Here is a 7,415-nt window from a genome sequence, read left to right as displayed (position 1 = left end):
TTTAGCTATTTTTATTATATGAAATCTGTTTTCCTGTTTCTGACAAACATGATATATTTTGGCTAACAAACATCCAGTGTGTCGATTCCAGCGAGTGCTCTTCCTTGACTTACGTGAGCAGTCTAAATGAGGAAAATATTAAAACAGATCCTGTCAATAACCAGTTTGCAATGCTCAAAGATCATATGAAACCAAAGAGAACACCCTCAAAGAAAGAGTGGTCGGTCACGGGAACTTGTCAGCTGTGACTTCCCCATCAACACACAAAAGGAGTTTGCTCACGCACGAATCTGGGACGCTGACTTCCCCACAGATATGCTACGTCAACCAGCCGAAGGGCTCTCACGAGTCATTTATGTCCTCATTTCAGAATGAAAAGTGCATACATCTGGCACTGCTATGCTTGACTGGTGCTAGCTTGTGGCATATGAACAGCTGAGGAATAAATTTAGGGACATTATTAACCAAGACCAAAACGGGCCACTCTATCTCATTGGCTTAAAAATAACAGCTCCTGTTTTTCTAAAATAGTCATTTTAGTAATCTAGCGTGTGCGTTTTAATATCAGTTACCAATGGGTTCATAACCAAATAACTCATAAACTAGTCATTTGTCATATGTCTTTATCTTCTAGCTAACTGCAAGAATACATTCAGGAATTTTAAACAGATAGTTTAAAAGGCATATAAGGACATTTGAATCTGAGGGAAAGTCAAACCATTTCTGTGCAGCAGTTGTATGATGCAAAATAAAAACTCTCTAACAAGCATCTTGCAGGTCTTCCATGAGCAGATACCATCGAGATAGAGGATGTGAAGAGGCACAAACTATTATCAGTGCTTCCAAAAACAGTACAGTCCAAAAAAGGAAATTGTCTGTATAACAAAGGCTTACCCCCGGGTTAAATTGGCAGGAATGAAGAGAAAACAATGGATACAAGAAAAATCCTCAGGCAGAGGAAGAAGACCTATGAGGGCTCATTGGGTGCAGAAGAAGGTAAGTGTAATAAATAGATTATGTAATGATAACAAGGGATCAACAGGACAAGTACCAAGTAGAATGAAGTTTTGGGGTGAAAAGTATGTTGTTTGTGCTTTGACCCTTAATTAGTTTAATTTCCCATGCCACAAGTAAAATATCTGTGATTGTGGTGGGGGGGGGGAGGAAGACTTCTGACAATGGGTTATAATAATAGCAAAGACTGGGAAGGACAAGGGTTTAACCCTTTGATTGCCCCATACTCAGCTCTCTGGGCCCCGAGCAGAGGTGCAGGAGTTGGGAAGGCACTTGTTAGTTACTATAGCACCAAGGAGAGAGTTGTTCGGTCTAAATTTTGAACATTATTTTATGTAGTCTCTGATTATGTTGGTGCATATCACACTAAATATTTGAACAACATATTTGGGGTTGAAAGTCTCTACTTCTTTTTCTGAGCTTTGTCTTGGACAAAATTCCCTTAACTGAGTGCATAGCAAGTATGGGGATGGTTGAAGGGAAGATTTCAAATCAGTGAAGAAGGAAGTGGTTCAAATGATCAAATCCTGCTGACTTTCATACAGGATACATGGACTTATATGCTCGTACAGGCAGACTTTCTCCTGTCTTTTCATGAAAAACTCTACTTTGATTTGTTATACATAGCTGAGTAAAGAACAAGGATTATACCTGATGACATTTATCCCCACAGAGCTCAGTCCGGAACCCAGGACCTGAGGACATAAAAATTCATTCATAAATGAGAAATAGTTTGTTGTCAATATCATAGAACCTTTCCTTTTCAAATTGAGATCTAAACAAGTGCAGTAAGTCATTGGGACAATAGTTTCTATTTAGCTATTCTTACTGATTCAGAACCTTGTCCACTTACATATAATCACTGGAGGTATACAGTGGGGTAAACTGGGGAGAGGAAAAGTCTGGGCTACTACAGCTCTATTCACATTCATGATTTTAGTGTCTGGACTCACATGTTTCATCCTTTTATATATGTACTGAATGTTGAGGAGGACAGAGAGGTATCAGGTAGGTGCTCCGAAACCTTCCACAAAGGGACTTGTTCCCCATTCTTAGACTGAGCTAGTGCCTGGGATTGATAGATTTCAATTTAGATAAAAAACTTTGATGAGGTTTCTCTCGCTCCCCTTGCCACAACCAGGCAACAGAAGAATGGCCAAAATGTGAGGCCTCCCAAGCTTGAGGCTACAGCCAAATTGCTCTGTTGACCTTTTCCTGCCGCTGCAGCTGAGGAGATGAATTGGGACCAGTGTTTCCTCACTGGCAGGAGTAAGAAAAGGCATTTGAAAAAATGGTATGGTGTATTGCTACCATCACCAGGAATGCTAAATTAACATTTCATTTTGAGGGTTTTTATGTATGCACATATTCTGAAGTCAAAGTGCTTCGTTTGTGCAAATTATGATCTGGAATGAGAAGTAAATGTATTCAATTATAAATTTATCCATGATTATGCCATTTTCCTCTTATTAATTCTGTCAAAGAGCCATGAAATGTATAGTAGAATTTTAAAAATTATTTGTAGTCTTCCTCATGGGCCTGCCTCTCCTCAGAAAATATAAAGGTACTAAAAGAAATTTTTTCTTAAACATTGGGCAATAGTTACTTTCTATTTCCTCTAAATCAAATTAATAAGTTATCCAAGTTACATGATCAGTCCTGCTTATTCTCTTAGCTCAGAAAAAATGCTCAGATTTTGGCCACACATTATGTTAAAACTTGTAAGTTAACCACATTTCTGGTTAAATCTCTTAAATCCAATAAATGGGGAAAGAAGGATATGAAGGAAACTGAAGAATCTGAATCTTCCAAATAGTGGTACCAAGAAACGGGATAAAGATTTAGTTAGGCAAGCTCTGCCTTCTAAGATAGGTTTGTGGTCCATTAACAATAATTTAGGTATAGACCACCATTTCTTGGCCATTGTGTCTGCGTTTGACTCTCACCCCAAGCGGGGGTAGAATTTTGCTACCCCTTAGTTTTAAATGCTTCTTCAAAAGCTACTCCACAGGAAGAGTATTTCTAAAGAATTTCAGCAGTACTTCTGTCTTTTTCGAAATTTCACAAATTTTTGTGAACAGTCCACAGCTAAATCCACGGCCCTATAAGTGGAAATTCTGTCTTCAGAGATTCTCAATAGCATTTCTCAGAATGAGGATACAGGAGTTTGGAATACATGTATAACTTTCTCTGGAAAAATGTATGAAAACTAGCAAAGGAAGTATACTGGTAATAGCAGTAAGAATGGTAGTAATCACAGCAGCAGCAGGACAAGGAAACCTGCACTGGGCATGCTGTGTTGAAAACATTTTATATATTACCTCATGTGATCCCACAGAAACGCTGTGAAGGGTGTACTGTAATGATCACCATTTTTCCAAGGGACAAAAACCTTAAGTACCGTATGCAGGGTCACATAGTTTGCAAGTAGTGGAGTGTAATGCTGTCTCTCAACATTATCCGTCTATGGTACTCATTCTCTAAGGTTTGTTTTGTTATATGCTACTTATTCTCAATGTTTCAACTCCATTTATCTTTAATCATAACATCCTGTATCTCTTTGATATTTTTTGGAATTATTACTATATTTTGTTTAGTGTTTTTGTGCTATATACAAACCTCTGCCAATAGTCATATTTCTGAAATGACCTGTTATTATATACTGTCCAGCTGAGCATTTTCTCTTGCATTGAATCTTGTATCTAACAGTAAAAGCAATTAATGATGGAAACAGTGACCTTAAAACAAAAACTATCAGCTGTAAACATTACCTACCTTTGCTTTTTCAAAGTTTTAGGTGGATAATTAGGTATCCAGGCCTCTTACGATCATAGGAACCATCGCAGTGAATTTTAAACCCACTTGTGCAATACACTTGGTTTTCATCTCTTTTGGACAGCTAAGGACCATGACCATCGCACCCAAGCTGATAAGCTTCTAGATAGAACGTTAAAAGGCTGCAGTCCCGCTTTTCAGTGTTCTCAGAGTCCAGAGATTGAGTTCAATTGATGATACCTTTGAGTCTGCTGATCTCCTACAATAATAATGTAGAGGTAAGTAACGAAGTTTAAAACCTAGCCTTTTCACCAGAAACTGCTTAGAATTCAGACGCTTAAATTTTACTCCCCCACCTCCTTTTAAATATTGAAAAGCAATATAAAATCTGTTTAAAATCAGTTCAAATGTTTCTTTGGGAAATGAGAAATGTTCCCTGGAGGCTATTCCTTCTTTCTAGCATGTAGACATGGTATTGTGGGAAATCCTCAGTGCTAAAATGTACCGGACACCATTACAGGATTTTCCATGTAATAAACTGGGCTAATTTGTTTGCCATTATTGGAGAGATAGAGACAAAGAAAAGCACATTAATGGAAATAGGGCTCCAACAATTAAAGTTCTTTGAGGTTAGCAGCTGCTCCTCTGTACCTCGCTGTGGGTATCTACATATAAGGCAGGTCTTGGAAAAAATGAGATTGGCTGCCAGCCAGCAAACTGGACCCAGAGACCTGGGCCCCCAGGGGCTGGGCCTATTCTTACAGCTGCCTTGAGTGCCATTCTGAGTTGAAAGAGTGCTGCAAGGAATAAAAGTGGAGCCCTGGACCCCACAGTCTTATGTCACTGCTCTCTTTCTCTCCCATCAAAAGCCCCAGGCACACCTAGAGCAGTAGTACCATGCTGGTGTTGTGTCGGTTTTCTGCCCTGAGCCACAAGGAATGACTTGAGAACACCAAACAATTAATGACAGAGGAAGAATTAACATCCAGATCAGTAGTTTGATTCTAGTCCACTTCCAATAAGAAATATTTGATGATGAGGAGGAGCATAAAGCTTATAAAACAACATCAACAACAAAAACAGTAAAAATGAAAATCTACCATATTTTAATTTTCAGTTCTTCAGTTTTACCTCATGAGAAGGAAAATGCTGTCCCATAAGTGATTAATGGACTGTCCCATGGACTTCATTAATGGAGCCCAAACAGGTACCTTAAAAACTATCTGAAATAAGTTAAAGATTTAAATAAATAAATGCCTTAAATGTATTTACTCCATCTCTAATGGATCAAGCAAGGCCTAGTTAAGGTATAGTTAAGTGTATGTTTCCATGACTCAGATTTTACACATCTCAGTCAGTTTATTCCTTCTCACTTCTTACTTATGATCTGATTTGAAACTTATGGCAATGTGGGGAATCAAATAACACAAGGGATGACTTTTCTCCCCGTATTTCAGGTAACGAGGTTGAGACAAGGAGAGGTTTGCTGATCGCTGGAGGTCAGATGAACAGCTCCTGAAGAGTGGAGTCTGCACCTGGGGCTCCTAAAATCAAGGCCAGTTTCCTTTCCCACTCACCAAGCTGTTTCAGGATTTTTAACTTAAAGGCTATGCAATTTTAAGGCTATATCCCCACTATATAAAAAAGTAACTGGAAAAGCCCAAACATCCATAATTGTGGTTTGTGGAACCCTCAGCCCTCTGATCATCTGAATTCATTCAACTCATTCTGAACTTGGCATAGGAGCAAATTATGCTTCTCTTAAATTTCTCTTCCTGAGGCCCCAGTCTGTGTTCCCTGTAAGCAGGATTGAGGAGACAGTGTTCAGATTTCCTCAAACAGATCCCAGTGACACTCATGCTCTTCTTCTGCCTCATATTTACAATCTACCCAGGCTTTTGTGATAAAAATCCTCAAAGTCATTACTCTGAGCCTTCAACTAGGTCTTGTCTTTCTTCTTTATCAATGAATAATGATGTGTATGAGCTAGCCTTTGGCTTTTCTTAGTTTTCAGTTCCTCATAGTTTATAACGCGTATGGCTTTGAGTAATACAGATTTATCCAAGGAAAAAATATTGGCCATTTATCTCTTGGCCATCTATAAATCATCTTCATCTTCCCAGCTGCCTTTTTGTTTACCCCTAAAGGTGCTTTCTGCCCTCTTTATAACAAATACTCTTCACTCCCCTTCACCCCACTCCAGCCTTTGGTTTTACTGGCCAAATCTCTGCTAAGCAACTGTTACACATCTCAGCTTTCCTGGGGATGTATTCAGGACCTAACACAACATATGATTAAAAAAAAAAAAAGTACTTTGGCCCGAGAATTACTGCTGTTGGTGGCATACAACTGAGGCATAGGTATGGACATATTTTTTCTTTGGAACTCTTTCTGTCAGGAATACTGGTGGCATTAAAAGTTGAGAAATATTTTAGGAATGAGGCATTTTAGCAGTTCGAGCTCCTATCCAGAAACCTGGGGAATATCTCCAAAGGAATAAAGTAATAAAGTAGTGCTTTGATTTCAGATCATTCATATTGTGTTAAAAAAAAGTATAAATAAGTAGGTAAATAAAAACATAAATATAAATACAAAAAGCAACAACTAAGTGGTGAAATTGTAAGCTTGTGAACTGTTCCACAGTAACCTTTCTTCACCATCATGCCCCAGTGCAGATCCCATGAAGCCTGTTCCATTAGTAGTATTTCTTCTGGTTGAATAGAGCTGAGCCCTCAAGGCTTGCTATATCCCGGTCTTGTTGAAGTGTTTTGGTCTGACCTCCTTACCTCCAGATAGGTACTTTCTCACAACACAGTGCCACTCAGCATACAACCCTCTATGAGGTAAGATCAAAAATTGAGTGTAAGCATTTAGAAACTTCAAAACAATTTTATGACTATTGAATCTAATAACAAAAAATTATTATATTGTGCTTTGGTGATTTTTTTAAAATTAATTTATTGGGGTGACAATGGTTAGCAAACTTACACAGGTTTCAAGTGTACAATTCTATAATACATCATCTATAGATCACATTGTGTGCTCACCATCTAGAGTCAGTTCTCCTTCCATCACCATATATTTGACCCCCTTTACCCTCTTCCTCCATCCCTCCTCCCCTCTAACCCTCTGGTAACCACTGAACTGTTGTCTGTGTCTATGACTATTTGTTTCTTTATTTGTTTGTCTTGTTCCTTTGTTGCTTTCAGTTTTATGTCCCACATATGAGTGAAATCGTATAGTTCTCGACTTTTTTTTTCTGCCTGACTTATTTCACTGAGCATAATAATCTCAAGATCTGTCCATGTTGTCGCAAATGGCAGTATTTCATCTTTTCTTATGGCAGAGTAGTATTCCATTGTGTATGCATACCACACCTTCTTTATCCAATCATCTATGGAAGGACACTTTGATTGTTTCCATGTCTTGGCCACCATAAATAAAGCTGCAATGAACATCCGAGTACATATATCTTTATGGATAAATGTTTTCAGGTTTTTGGGGTAGATACCCAGGAGAGGATTGCTGGGTCATATATTAATTCTTTTCTTAATTTTTTTGAGGAACCTCCAAACTGCCTTCCATAGTGCCTGCACAATTTCTGCATTCCCACCAACAACATTTGA

General features: G+C 38.4%; 1 long non-coding RNA gene across 1 annotated transcript; it reads left to right on the top strand.

Moving 5' to 3' along the window:
* The first annotated feature begins 879 nt into the window (after positions 1-879).
* On the top strand, positions 880-5,327 carry LOC109375427 (uncharacterized). Its single transcript, XR_002122581.1, has 3 exons — positions 880-996; positions 3,914-4,067; positions 5,247-5,327. It is a non-coding gene; the product is annotated as an uncharacterized LOC109375427 (long non-coding RNA).
* The last annotated feature ends 2,088 nt before the right edge of the window (positions 5,328-7,415 follow it).

Source organism: Hipposideros armiger, unplaced genomic scaffold (genome assembly GCF_001890085.2).
Source record: "Hipposideros armiger isolate ML-2016 unplaced genomic scaffold, ASM189008v1 scaffold_949, whole genome shotgun sequence".
NCBI lineage: Eukaryota > Metazoa > Chordata > Mammalia > Chiroptera > Hipposideridae > Hipposideros > Hipposideros armiger.
This window is presented reverse-complemented; position numbering and strand designations above follow the sequence as displayed.